Here is a 15,457-nt window from a genome sequence, read left to right on the forward strand (position 1 = left end):
GGTGTTTATAATTCGTATACCTAACCTACAAAATGTACATTTTTGAAATTTAATCAGAATTAAATGTACTCATCCTCACAATAATCCAAGTGATAAGATCTAAATGTAGATCAGCCGTAAAGAATATCATTCGCCGAAGTAAATACCAAGACACATGTATCATTTCTTCAGTAATGCAGGTTCGAAACAGGTAATCGTTAGTAGCAATTTGTGATAATTACAAGAGCAAGTTGAGAGGAAAGCGTCTGATATCTGACGTCACAGTTTACCGGGCGTCGTAATAACAGTGTTGGAGACATCATCGGAACATCAGGAAAGTTGAGCTTCCCGCATCTCCAGCAGAACCTCGCCAGTCCTGGTGGAGTATAAATGTGGAATCTTTTACGAGTAGATAAACAGTGTGTGTTGAACTGCAGCGTGTATGGGTTTAATTGTCAATTATATTTTCCCTGAATACGTTTTTCGACCAACAATTGAAGACATGTGTGCGCAGTAGAGCATTGAGTATAACCATAAACTACCTTAACCCGGGTTTCGCATCCTATAAAATTTTGTGTATTTAGCATACACTCTCTCGGAATAGAAATTATTTTATCATCTTGATTTTATTTATTATGTCACGAAAACGACTTCAAAACACTTTCCACTTCATTTCAAGCATAAACAGCGACAGATCAAATACGGAGTCGATATCAAATGTTACGAAGTTTGTGCGTGGTTGGGTGTTGAGTAAATTTTTATTATCTGTCAGAAGCAACCTCCCATACAGTACATACCTCCATACAGCCTGTGTGATGTTTTATGATAACTTTTAGTCGTTGCAAGATAAACGCTGCTCCATAAAGTGGTAGGCCCTACTGTAGAAAACATTTTAGATCAAATTTATAACTTAAATAATAACTTAAATAATAACTTATAATAAAAATTAACTTAAGCTATTTGTGGAACTCTGACAATCGTAAATATTGGGTTTTAACTACTTTCACTTGGACACTACATAAATATGCATATTTTACAGTTTTGTACGATGGCCAAAACTTAAAGTGCATATTGAGTATAAAAAATGTGTATAACCTAAACTCTGAGTGATATTACATAACCTAACAATCAACGCAAATAACTGCTTAGTAAATTGGTTTAGTGTTGCATCGGGAAACCCCAATAATAATTTTCCGGGGTGGAGATAATTGCCACGGTGGTAATTGATAAACAAGGTGTATATGTTTAATTGAATTCCGCACACGGATCGTTGTTAAGATACAGCTGTATTGCGTATCTCGTTTGCAAGGCTATTGATAATATCAATTTGACTTACAGTGAAGCCGTTGCTATTAATTTGCACCTTGTAGCGGAATTCTAAACGGTAAGATCGGTTATCGCTTCAGGTTACAAACTAATGTCAGTAGCCACGACCTCGCCTTGGACATATTAAGATACTCTCTACGAGTTTTATCATTCTTAGTTGAAAATGGTTTTGAGGTTGTTTTAATTTCGACAACGCATGAATGTGTTGATGTCTCTTAGGGGTTATTCTAAAGTAAAATAAATTTCCATGGTTAATCTTCAGTTGTACCATTCTTATATATAGGATATTTTTGCTTAATAGTAATGACAACAAAAAGTTATACGATATCGAGGTATTCATTGACTAAATTTAACCCTTTAGGCTATTCTACTATACTACTATACTCACTACTACTACTATTTATTTTCACAAAAAGGGTGGTTGCTGATACTTTGACTAGGTATTTTATGCTAGGTCGTTTATGCACACTACAACGTCTATTAAGCCACCCCTAATATTGTATAATTTACGTTACATTGTTTTACGTAGTTCTCTAGATAAAAAGCTAAGATGATTTATGTATGCTAGCTGTGCAGCTAAGATATAAGAACCAATAAAATAGTCTGTGAACAAGTTGAACAGTGATTACATCGCTAGGAGAATAGTAGAGAGAACCCGTCAGTATTAAGCCTTGGTTGCGTGGTGCGAACAATTGTTTGACTACGTTTCTTCTCCACAAGCGAGCCGATCTGAACTTATAGTCCAGTGAATAGAGGTATGTTAACTTACAAACGGTCCGGTAAGTCTAAATTTTTTATATGTTGTCTAGGATGGTAAGTAGGTGTTAAAACCGCAAAATGCACAATTCTACCCCCCCCCGCACCCGCCGCCATATTGAAAAATCGAAAAAATCGGTACTTTCTAGAGATTTTCGCCTATATCTCCGTTTTGGTGCGTTTTAGCAAAAGATATGTAATTGCAATGTTGTAGACAATTAAATTTCCTATAATATAAGTATAACAATTTGGTTCTAAGACTTATGGATACGAAAATATTCAAATTATTTTACAATAAAACGTTTTTTTTTTTGTTATTTTGCCAAATCTCGTTCTTTAGATCTCTGTAATTCAACAATTAAATATTCTAGGATAACAAGTATCCCAATCACATGTATAGAGCATTTAATTACCTACAAAATGCTTCTATTCTTTAGGCCAACCGTTTGATGTGGGGCTGAATAACAAACAAAACAAATTAAAAGAATTGGTCTATTTTTTTGCTTTTGTGACCTAAAAATTAACAAATTAACTTTCAGTTTTCGGTTTAATTTTCAGTTAATGAAACCATACTTACTGTACTTTCTACATGTAACAGTGCAATGCTCATGATGCAGGTACTATATTCCTCCCTTACAAATATACACTGGTGAGAGGAGGTGTTAAATTTAAAACAACCCACCAACACAGCAAGTAAATGTTTAAAGATTAATTTATTTAAACAAAATAAGATAAAATACTGTAATAATAAACGTTTAATAAATAAGTAAACTAATGGCTAATAGAATTAAAATAAACTAAATAACTAACATATTAGAAAATTTATTACTGGAGCTTTGCTTGTTTAGTAGGCATCTTATGGGGTTATGCATGTTATTCCACCCATGGCATGAAAAGTCCCTCGACCATCTAGAGTATTGACGTTGAAGTCGGCGTTATCAAAAACCAGTTGTCAGAAAGCATCGCCACGGTTGGGTTTCACCAGAGGTAGTTGTTGTTGCATGATGGTAGACACTTCAAGTAATTGTGCTTCGTGATAAGAGGAAGAAAATCCAAAAGATGACATTAAATCTACCAGAAGCTTTGAACCAAACTTTTTGTACATGAATACACTTAATCCAGTCACAAGAGATGACACAAAAGAACCTTGGTATTGCAGCAGCTATGACAGCGTGCGATAAGGCCACACATTTCTTTTTCAATTTCTCCAGAGATCTTTTCTTGTTCTTTGTTATAACGGATTGATATAACGGAGAGTGGGCAAAGATTGTGGAATAACTGTTGCAACATCATTCAAAAACTGGTCAGTGGGTGGGTATTCTGTGGTATTGTACACCTGACATCTAATATCTTCCAAAACTATGTCTGCTGCTGCTTTCACAACTCTTAGTCTCTCTCCTTCTCGATCTGTGGATTTCATTGTACTGTACCAGTTGTCGGTGAGTATTGTAAATCCTGTATTTTTGAAACAGATTGTCGTTTTTTTTGTGAGTATCAACAATGATATCCTAATTGTTGTTCACCGTACTTCTCCAGTAGGCGGGATTTAATTGTTCTTGAATCGATTTGATGTTCACCCTTTATGAACCCCCTTGATGAATCCCTTGATGCAAGAAATTTTGCAAAATAACAGAAAGTTTGATTTGTTACAGTAAAAAAATTGAATATTTTCATTTATTTATTTTTACGGCAAACACCATTTTTTCGTATCCATACAAGTCCACACAAATTACTATACATAATATATTAGGATATTTAACCGTCTACAACATTGACATTACGTATTTATCTTATTTTGATCCTATTTTGTTTAAATAAATGAATCTTTAAAAATTTACTTGCTGTGTTGGTGGGTTGTTTTAAATTTAACACCTCCTCTCACCAGTGTATATTTGTAAGGGAGGAATATAGTACCTGCATCATGAGCATTACACTGTTACATGTAGTAAGTACAGTTAGTATGGTTTCATTAACTGAAAATTAAACCGAAAACTGAAAGTTAATTTGTTAATTTTTAGGTCACAAAAGCGAAAAAATAGACCCATTCTTTTAATTTGTTTTTTTTTCAGCCACACATCAAACGGTTGGATAAAAGAATAGAAGCATTTTGTAGGTAATTAAATGCTCTATACATGTGATTGGGATACTTGTTATCCTAGAATATTTCATTACTGAATTACAGCGATCTAAAGACAGAGATTTGGCAAAATAACAACAAAATTTAAGTTTCATTGTAAAATAATTTGAATATTTTCGTAACCTACTACTGTCTTAGAACCAAATTGTTATACTTATATTATAGAAAATTTAATTGTCTACAACATTGCAATTACATATTTCTCGCTAAAACGCACCAAAACGGAGATATAGGCGAAAATCTCTAGAAAGTACCGATTTTTTCGATTTTTCAATATGGCGGCGGGCGCGGAGGGGGTAGAATTGTGCATTTTGCGGTTTTAACACCTACTTACCATCCTAGACAACATATAAAAAATGTAGACTTACCGGACCGTTTGTCAGTTAACCCCCCTATTTCTGTCTCTATTTACTTGGCTATTAAGTAGTGTAAAAATAAAATGATTGTCCTAACATTCAACTTGTACGTAAACGTTACCCATTTCTCTCATTTGATCTGTGAAGAGTCTGAGCCGCTTATAAGGACGAATGCGTTGTTTTGTTCGTACATTAAGTTTATCCTTCACTATAATTCAATTGTGAAGTTCTTGCCCTAACTTTTCCAATCTAATTGGCTGAAACCCTATCGTCAATTACTTTTGTAGAACTGTAATGTTACCATTTTCAAGAAGCATCCTTTTCAGATCCGATTTCAAGTTCTTGCTTACCATATCATTAACATACGGGTGAAGAGTTGCACATACGCATTCTCATAAAATGGGTCAAACTAAGCCTAACCTATCCATCATCTATTTAGAGGAACTCTTCACCTGGTGTTATTATATGACCTCTCTCCGCTCGCCTCAAGTGATCTAATCACTTCTCTGACAGCTCGCTGCGGGAGTCTTCCTTATTGGGCTACAGACGAGAGTACATTCCAGACCAGTCGACGAGGAAAGCAAGGGAAAGTAATGACGAGGGTGATTAGATATGTCTAACAATGTTTGTTGTTGTTCTTGCTGATGACAACGAGATAAAGAAACAACAACTTTCAACACGTATTGTGATTGAAAATGCATTACTATTGTAGATTTCAAAGAATTCACCCCGACTAAAAAAATTTGAAATTACATCTGGTCGGTAACTAGTACCACAAACTCATTATAGTATATTTTTACCATATATCAAATACGTTTCAGACGTAGAAGGATGTGAACCTTAATATTTTTATAGTCAATGAATGTACATTGCTGAGAACCGCTTAACATAAATCACATTGTGCGGCCAACGCTAGGAAGTGCATCAGCGAGGTGATCTGCCCACTGACTGGCCTTGTTACTTTGTTACAATATTGTTAACAGTGAATGTAACATTGATAGTAACACCACCTACTGGCTGTGGATGCTGGTGGCAGTAATCTACCTACACTCCTAGACCACGCGGGCGTACTAGGTCGATGGCGTCCAATCAGCAAAGGGAAGAACATGCACTAGCTCCAAGGAAACCGTTATCCTGCTCCTGGAATAAACCAGTGATTCTCCTATATTGCATGTGAGATGATTGCAGAATACTTTGTTAGTCAAGATAGTCTCTAGATAGAAAGTTGGGAAATTAATTTAAGATTTGTTTTACAAAAGATTAAGTCTAACTAGTCTAAGCAGTTGCAGATGAGTCTGCTGGTCTAAAAAAATTGCATTGGTAGTTCAAGTAACTACTTTTTGGTACTCATGAGTACATTCACAGGTTGACTGAAGCACAAGTTGAATACATAAATATTCTTTATAAACAAATTAATGGATATGGTGCATGTTTTTGGATGTAAAAAAAAAAATAAATAATAGACATAGTTGAGAAAAAAAACTGTTGGATGGTTTACATTGTAAAGGGAGCTTACTTAAAGCAAACGAATTCTTCAAAATGAAGTCCAATATTATAGAGAAATATTAACTAAACTTTTTCTTTCCTGGGTGGCTAAATTAATTTTAATCAGAGACACATAATTGGTAAATGCACTTTCTTGTTAAACTTTTTATGTTTCTATGCAAATTTAAATTTAGGACAATCCTCTTAAAACGAATAAAGCTGGAGTCAAGGACAGAGTTAATGAATACCAACGAGCATTAACTGATGGTCTGTATGAATCATTCATTCATTGTTGGACTTGAAACGAACTGCAACATATGTATCCTTTAAAAAATGTTCTTTGCTTTAAAATCAAAAATAAACTCGATTAAACTTCGTAAATAATATGTCGTTTTGCATACTTAAACTTATTTTAGAAAAGAACGCATTAGATCGGCTCAAGTGCACAAATAAAGCCAGGTATTGTGAATAACTCTAAACACTAGAAATTGCCTCAAAGTACAAAAATAACCTTCAGAAGGTTAAATAACGGATCATCGCGTGAACCTGGACGGTATTGGGTACAAGAGCAAATAAATGTTTAAGTTTCCACCATCCGCTCTTGAGTACTAAGTACAATGGAGATGACTCTTAAACGCTACTTCAGAGTCTAGACAAAACATTCTAAGTGACCGATTAACTTCCAGCGGCAGCAGAAAATTAACTCCGGCTTATTTTATGCCCAATTGTCTTCAGAAAGGAATTGTTGCCTTGACCTAATTTCTTTCTGGTTTCACAAACAAACAATATATTTGGTTTTAATTTTTATGAATATGCCTACTATTTCTTTATTCTAAATTACAGGAAAATCTATATGTTAGGGTGGTTGAAAATTAATCTACATCTGAAAATGCAAATTTTTATAATGCTAGTTACAAACTTTTGGGGATAAAGTAAGATGTTTAGTACAAATTGTTGACTTTATATTTTTTTAGGGAGTATAGTTTTAAGTACTCAACTGTTGAAAAAAATTGTTGGTTCACACTGTCTTTGTATAAACAGCAAGAACATTCTTGGCTACAGTGACGATGCTCATAAAAAGGGGTTTCTAATATTTAAGGAAATGTTAACAAATGCCTGAACTTGACGCTAAAGCCATGGAAAAACACAGTTTGTACCTTTTTATAGCACATCTAATTTACGAAAGCCTGGCATAATGAGTAAATAATATACCAAAGTAACATCTTTGACTAAAAAGTCAATGGTGACATATTCAAATCTGAAAATATTATAATCAAAACTCAATCAGGGAACTGGAAGATCGATCAGTCTACAAACGTTTTATAATTTAGAGCAAATAAACTAATAATCTTTATGCAAATTTACACTATGGAGATTTTCCTGGTTATTATTACAATATAACACATTATGCTTTATATTTAGCCCAAAAGTGGTTGTGGCGACATGTTTATGGGCGTGACCCAATGTCAATTACCTACTACTAAAGTCCTACATAAACACTCTCCAGCCAGCAACGCCCTTGGAACTAATTTTAATTTCAAATTACATTTAATGTGCTTAATAGCTTTGCCTACACATTCCGCAGCGTGTTTAAGCTCAAATTGCAGTAAATCACCTCTCCAAGGCTTCGTGCTATAAAATGTCTCAAATTGTAAAGATTAGTTCATATTATTCACCCTAACGTTTTCATGAAGCGTGTGCTACAAAAAAATATTTTTATAATTTCGTGCCATTTGATTTTAAATGAGTTTGATTTTAAATTAGTCTGATTTAAGCCCTACTAAGTCCAATGTTTAAATGTTTTAGGAAGACTGAAAGATGCCGAGTTTTGTCCATATTCACGTTAACCTTAGTCAAGTGCTGTTAAATTTCTTTTGCATCAAACCAACTTCGGGGAAAAGGGTAAGATCAAAATTAGCCAATTCTATTATGGCATTGGTGTGGTGGTCAAAATATCCACCAACCCTTAGCATACTAAAGTAATATAGGATCGATAAAATGTAAGACATTTAGTTGTAATAAAGATAAACTATGCTTGAATTTAATTGCATAATATATAGCTCAATTCTACAAGTCAATTAGAACAAATAGAATCCTGATTAGCATTACTGTTCTAAAGTACATTTAGTTAATCAAAATCATTGTTTAAATTTGACAGATTACCACAAATTTAGGACTTTATGCTTACATTAAACTGAATGGCGTTTTGGAGGCAACCCCATCTGTGGGTATCAATTCTCAACAGAGTTAGTAATCATAGAGTTAGTTTCTTGTATGTTCATAAATGTAAGCATATTTCAATTTAACTTCGTATTGACTAATGAAAATAAGCGAACACAGTCCACACTGGAATGACAAATTGATTCTGAGAGCCTGGGCGACACAGGATATGAGCAGGGGAAGGTCTAGGGGAGAAAATGACCATTGGACCCTCAGGATATTAAGTTACAAGAGTACACGGGGTGGAGTCAATATGTCTGGGAATGTCACGAACACGCAAACATGGAAAGTCTACATTTATGATTAATATTTTTATTAAATCTGCCCCAAATTAAAACTCTAATGCTGCGGCAAACACGGTAATACCACAATCGAATCCTAGATTGCTAGGCTTTACTCCAAACCCGTTTTACACATAAATACAAGATTAGTTTAGCATTATTGCATGGAAAAAACCATTGGTCATTTGTGTGTTTTGAACGCAGGACTCGGGGACCGAAGCTTCACGATTTATCACGAAACAAATTGGCACCCATACGAGACCAAACTGTCCATTTTGACTATCGCTTAAAATATTGATTTTACAATTACAATTAAAAGGAACTATAACACTAATAAATACGAAATCCTACGATTATTTTACACCAATTTCAAATCTCACCATTGCAATGGACTGTTAGAAAATCTTAGACCATTTCAGCGTATGATCAATCCTACTAATATTATAAATGAGAATTTTTAGATGTATGGATGTATGGATGTATGTTTGTGACAAGTGAACGCGAAAAATACTGGTCGGATTGGGCTGAAATTTGGCATGATGATAGCTCACATTCCCGATTAACATATAGGCATATTCTTATTTCAAAAATCCTTTCGGGCTCCGCCCCAGTGGCTCTGGAGTTTCCCATGTTAACCTTATGAGAAATGGAATTATTGAATCTTAACAGCTGTTTCAATTAAACAAGTTGGTTCTGTTCTGTGATGTTCAATAGCATTAAAGTTACAAGGATTACCAACAGAGTGCAGCACTATTATTTCTTTTACATTTATGACAACAGCTAATTTGCAACCAAAAGGTGAGTGAGCGTAGCGAACGAACTTCAACCTGGAGGCGAGTTAGCGTAGCGAACGAGCTAACCTGAAGGCAAGTGAGCGCAGCGAACGAGCTCCAACCTAACGGTGAGTGAGCGTAGCGAACGAGCTCCAACCCAAAGGTGAGTGAGCGTAGCGAACAAACTTCAACCAGGACGTGATTGAGCCATGCGAACGAGATAATCTTGAAAATTAAGAAGTTAAACGGGGCAAAGCCCGCGGGTTACAGCTAGTAGTTCATAAAGTGTAAATGCTGTCTTTAACTCCTCAGTTTCGTCAAGTGAATTTATCGTGACCACCTTTGTTTGTGACAAACTGCCTTCAATTGTCTCGGAGAAACCTTGGTTCGCTCACTTTCCTAAACCACAAGACCGCACTCATGGTAAGATACTTTTTAGAGATCCTGAAGTATTAGAGTGCTATAGAGGATAATGAATGAGAACACGATATTGTTGGCATGCATAAACTATATTTTAGATAGTGAAATATAACGTAAACTATAGGTGGTCGAGTGGTCGAAAACTCGACCAAAATATGATTTCGTCACCAGCATGGCAACCCATAAGGCCCGTGTTAATATTTTTTTTATTTTTTATTCGTTTTTTTGTGCTTTTTTTTAGCCTATTTTAATTTATAAAGGGATTCAGCACATTTACTGGAAAATGTCTTACTAACAGTATGCGTGGATTTTACCTGCGATGAACATGATCTGAGAAAAAAGGTTTTCGAGAGACATGCTTGCTTATTAATATATAGGATACAGTCTCAAGCTGTGAATGTAAAAATATTGAATATTGAAATACGTATTAATTGTGGGCGGTTGTGGAAATGCAAGGCCACACTAAACAATGTCAGTAAGACGACTCTATTTAATTTTGCTTTTTTATTAGGTGAGTTCAGTTTGGTTTGTAAAGTGAATTGCCGAAACCGTTTTAATACTTACGCACCTGTTTTAATTTTGGATTAAATATAAAAACGACAAATAAAACTTTGCTAAACGTATTTACACCCATACTCACTTATACACGAGACGATAATAGTACAAGATTGATAGCCATGTAATAGATTGAAATTTGTTTCAAAGCCAAATAATTGTATATTGCCGAATCAAACGTAACTGGGAATGTACTTTTGGCACTACAACGTTTCTACTTATTAGGTTTATTTACTAATAGGTTAGGTTAGGTTAGGTTTCGGTTAGGTGGTGTGTTGAGGAAGATGATGTATATATAATTAGTATTAAATATTGTTGTAAATACCTTAATCTTATCATTAGCTTAAAACGAAGAAGGAAAGCTGTATTATTTATGTTTGACTTAGCTAATCAATTGTCAACTTAGCTGAATAAAATGATTTGATTTGATTTGGTTTGACTATTAATAGAGACATTCCGTTCCGAACACCTTTCGTTTCTGACCTAACAAACATAACGTCATCCTATTCATTGAAACCTCGGTAATTTAATCAAGATACCTTCAATTTTAATTGAAATAAAAATTATAACGATTATATTTAATTAAGAGCCAATTTAGACGTTACTATGCGATAATTAATCTTGTACTACAATTTCCCCAGTTGACACATGTTATATTGCAGATTGCAGCAGATGAGAAACTGCAGGTTGTATCTCGTACGCCGTAGCATCGCTGGGGCGGGTAATATACAACCACCGTTTCTAATCATAGAAAACCGAGTGAAACTTTTAGCGTGTATGTTTTATATTAATTGCGTACCGTTGACACATCCGGGGCTCGCCACTGCTTTGTGGGGCCCACGCGGGGCCCGGGGCCCTGAAAGTGGGCCCGATAGTTTCTAATTGCAGCCCCTGCTATAGTTGTGGACAATAGTGTTTATCCCGGACGCTTCGGCGAGTTCGTCGTTCTTGGAACGGCTTTCACAATGTTTATTTTGTCAAGTAGTATTATTGTCTGTATTGGAATTTGTAACGACAGAAATATAACAGTTTAACTAGCTCAAAACTATTTCAATATGATTAAAAGTAAGACTTATACTATAATTAGTATTTTCATTTATTGTAGAGCGATTTAGAATAACTCTGTCACCTAAATATCATTTATCTTACAGCACGAATTCATATGTTAAATGAAACTAGCACCTTGCCAAAGCGTAAATATTTTATTTCTTTGTGAAACTTTGAAATTTATATTTTCTATTTGGAACTTACTTCATGCATTTTATGCTAAAAAATAATTTTACCATAAACTATCTGACAACAAGAAATGTAACTTTTGTTAAACGAAAATATGAGATCCTAAAAATAAAATTTATGGATTGATGTCAATGTATATAAACACAAATAAAAGTAAAAATACTGTGACAAAATCTCCTCCTTTTACTCGTACGATAACGTTTTTTACAGTTTACAAATTTACATTCTGTGTTGTACCTAATTACAAAGAGCCTAATTACCAACAAAGTAATTAATTAGACTAAGGCCTCGTGCTGGGTATTTTCGTAATTAATTAAACTAAAAAGCAATGCAAGAGTCAAGATACTGACCAATTTGAATCAAATAACCTAAAATAGAAATAAATATTTATAGATCTTATCTATAAATAGATTTTTAAAATTATATTGCAAACCATTTACTCTTATCAAGAAACCGTCTAAGAAACAAAACGTTGACTCACATTGAATGTCAAAAACTCGGTTTGAAATCAAAGATATAGAAACAGTTTTTTTTCATACTATGGCCAAGAAAAAATGTGATTTTCTTACTTTTAAAGGATTTAGCATAAAATAAATTGATTGAAATGTCATTTCCTGCTAACATGAAACAAAACATATTATGTATTTGATAATCAATGATCCATGTTCATATTTTGAGGACTCGGTCATTAAACTCTAAAATCTTTAAAATTATTTTGAAAGATTTGCTAAAACGGCAGGTTATAAAATAGACAGGGGCTGACTAGGCAAGATGAATACTGAACTCAGATTGCCTATATTGCACGTGCAGGCGCTGCTTCTGTTTGCCTGCACTTTGTGATCCTGTACTGTAATAACCTATTTAGTCTAAACATGCTTCATACGATGTACAAAAATTAAATCTCATATATCTTTTCTTTAATGTAATTTGTTAAACAAATCTGAGCTTTACGTAAAAAATCTACAGAGCTAGTGTAGAATTAAAAGTTGTATTTCAACTTAATACAATTAAATACTGGAAACGTTGAGAAGGTTTTTGAGAAGGCTTTATGATACATTTTAAAGTAAAACAAACCTAATATGTTGTAACTAATAAACCTTAAATAGCATAATTATGAAAACACTAACCAGGTTTAAATTTCAGAAAGCAGTTAATAAAAACACACACACTCTTATCTCAACACCTAATCTATATATCTAACTAGCAGAGTACCCGTCCTTCGTACGGGGTTGGCATATAAGTATCAAATGCTTATAGCAGTTATGAGTGAGGACATGGTTTAAGAAATTTCGGTTCTTTTTGAAGTTCGTTCGCTACGCTCACTCACCTTTAGGTTGGAGCTCGTTCGCTGCGCTCACTTTCCTTCAGGTTAGCTCGTTCGCTACGCTCACTTGCCTTCAGGTTAGCTCGTTCGCTACGCTCACTCGCCTCCAGGTTGAAGTTCGTTCGCTACGCTCACTCACCTTTTGCTGTTGTCATAAATGTAAAAGAAATAATAGTGCTAGTGCTGCACCCTGTTGGTAATCCTTGTAACTTTTAATGCTATTGAACATCATAGAACATAACCAACTTGTTTAATTGAAACAGCTGTTAAGATTCATTAATTCCATTTCTCATAAGGTTAACATGGGAAACTCCAGAGCCACTGGGGCGGAGCCCCGAAGGATTTTTTGGGATAAAAATATGCCTATATGTTAATCGGGAATGTGAGCTATCATCATGCCAAATTTCAGCCCGATCCGACCAGTAGTTTTTGAGATTAGCTCATACAAACACACACACAGACACCACCTCTTCTTTATAATAGTATAGATAGATTCCGTAAGCCCAAAATTTTACAATGAAATTGTGAGCGAACTGGAGGCCGTAGAAAGCTGGGAGGGGTCTCATTTTAAAGGTCTGGGCATGAAGTTTTGGGGAAAAATACTCATTTTTCTTACTTATGCACCAAAAGGTTATTACAGGATAAAATAAATCACATTTAAATAGCATGGGAATCCAGGTCATGTCCGATTTGTTTACTTTAAAACATGTGGTTTAGATTTATTTAAAGCATATGGTAATATCATTGACTATTGGCTACAAAAGTTGTATTAATAGTGTTAAAGGTAGTATGTAATATATGTATTGTATGTAACTATAGTGCATTTGAAAGTAAACATGCGTGCAAATGAAAATGAAACAGCATTTTGTAAAAATAAAACTAATATCTACAGATCCTAATATGCCCTTTAAATTTACAAAGGATTCAATTCCCATTGTGATTATCTTTCACCATTACTATAAATAAAGCGCAAGGCCAAACCTTCCCAAAAGTTGGAATTTATTTGAAAAAAAAAAAACAGTGTTTACCCATGGTCAACTTTATGTTGCTTTTAGCCGGGTAAAGCGGCCAGATGACGTTAAAATAGAAATAGAAACAAATAAAGACCAAGGAATGGACCAAAATGGATACTACACAACAAATGTTGTTTTCAGAGAGATTTTGTTACAGAATTAGTATTTTACAATTTGGAAGATGACATTATCTCTATGTGTTTTTCTAAGTGAATTTGTCTATATAAAAAAAAATGTATATATATTTAATTAATAGTGAAGATTATTGAAAATGTTCTTTTGCTGTATTATGATTAGAAAATTTATGTTACAAACCCACCACATGAAGAGTCCTTTTGAATTTTTATCCTAAACAGAGCAGACATAAAAATGAATTATGCAGGTATGTGATAACTGTTATACATTATTATAATATACAAAAAATTTAAACGATAATTCAAGGTAGGGTACGGTAACCCATGAGACAAATAATTTGTACAAAATAATTATTAGAATATATTACATATACTGTATATAGGGGCTATTGCCCCTACAAGCCACTAGTGTAAATGTACAAAGCTAACGGTAATAAAGTAACCCACCTACCACAATATAGGTCACTTAGTGTTAACAACGCTATATTTTCCGTGAGGAGAGTCGGTGTAGGATTATGCTAACGGCTTTTGTATCTAACGAGTGCAATTTACAACCTAAGCTAGCCTGTGTCCAGATAAAGAGAGAGGGAATGACCCATTGATACATAAACAGAGGCTGGCGCGCGTAGGATCACTTTCTTCCAGTGAAAGTCTGGTAAAAGTAACAGGTCAAAGTTAGTTAAGTCAATAGACTCCCCCGCTGGGCAAAGGTCAACACGGGTGTCCTCCACAAACAAGGCTTCAGATCAATATGTGCATTAATTAAACAATGTACGGAGATACGGTATGGAATCGAGTACGGTTTGTAATCATGTAGCACTACCGAAACACTTGTTGCAAATTTGTTGGGTATGTTTAGTATTTTAATATTTTTTGTAAACAAATTGTTATCATGAAGTACTTAGAGGACCTGGGTTCAATTCACCCAAACACCAATGGATTTTACAATGTGATAATGCAACGACCTTCTTGACCTAGCCTGGAGTAATGTGTAAAAACTATTCAGGGATAGAGCCTTGCGTACTATATGAAGTAAGCCGTGAGAAAAATCAAGAAAACCGTATTCGCCCTTTATTAAATCCTTAGTATACTTGAAGGTCCGTGCAAAATATTCCTTGGTACGAGTCTTTGGGATCGTATTTTGCCTCTTTTCTACTTTTCTACGGGTATAACTGATAATTAATAACGATGACTATAGTCTTTTGAACGGGTCAAACTCCATTATAATTTTATCACGTCGTAGTAGTAGACCTAAGGTTGATTTATAGTTTATATTGATGCTGTTAAAAGTTAATAACAGAAAGTTGGGGCTGTTTTATAAAACTATCGTGTTTTGCTGTTAAACGTTAATTTTTCTATGGTTTTACATGCACAGTGAGAATAGCATAAATTAATAGTATATTTAGATTACTTTTAGCAACAAAAAAAATACGATAATTAGTGGAACTACTAATATGCGAAC

At 34.3% G+C, this 15,457-nt stretch overlaps 1 protein-coding gene across 3 annotated transcripts in view; it reads right to left on the reverse strand.

Moving 5' to 3' along the window:
• The window catches only part of LOC128985547 (disheveled-associated activator of morphogenesis 1), a 143,949-nt gene that overhangs the window by 41,949 nt on the left and 86,543 nt on the right, over positions 1-15,457 (reverse strand). The window lies entirely within an intron of this gene.

This window comes from Macrosteles quadrilineatus, unplaced genomic scaffold, assembly GCF_028750875.1.
Source record: "Macrosteles quadrilineatus isolate MER2022 unplaced genomic scaffold, UCM_ALF_1.0 Scaffold_2__2_contigs__length_208266976, whole genome shotgun sequence".
NCBI lineage: Eukaryota > Metazoa > Arthropoda > Insecta > Hemiptera > Cicadellidae > Macrosteles > Macrosteles quadrilineatus.